The sequence below is a fragment of the Ranitomeya variabilis genome, unplaced genomic scaffold (assembly GCF_051348905.1).
Source record: "Ranitomeya variabilis isolate aRanVar5 unplaced genomic scaffold, aRanVar5.hap1 Scaffold_322, whole genome shotgun sequence".
In the NCBI taxonomy this organism is placed as follows: Eukaryota; Metazoa; Chordata; class Amphibia; order Anura; family Dendrobatidae; genus Ranitomeya; species Ranitomeya variabilis.
The window spans coordinates 12,501-12,726 of record NW_027508068.1 but is presented as its reverse complement, the minus strand read 5'-3'; positions in this window follow the sequence as shown (position 1 = coordinate 12,726).

Below are 226 nucleotides of genomic sequence, written 5' to 3'. Positions count from 1 at the left end.
CAGGTACACCTCCGGCGGCTGCCCCCGCCTGGAAGTCTGACACACGCCTGAAATTTTTAAAGTATGAAAATACGCATTTTCATCCAAAAATTCAACTTTCCCCCCGTGCACCGCAAACTTCACCCGCATTTAGGTCACTGCCTTGGGGTGCCTTACAACATATTGACGCCCCCCTGTGGTGGTAGTAGGGGAAATGTGACATTTTTCACAAAATCGAGATTTTCTA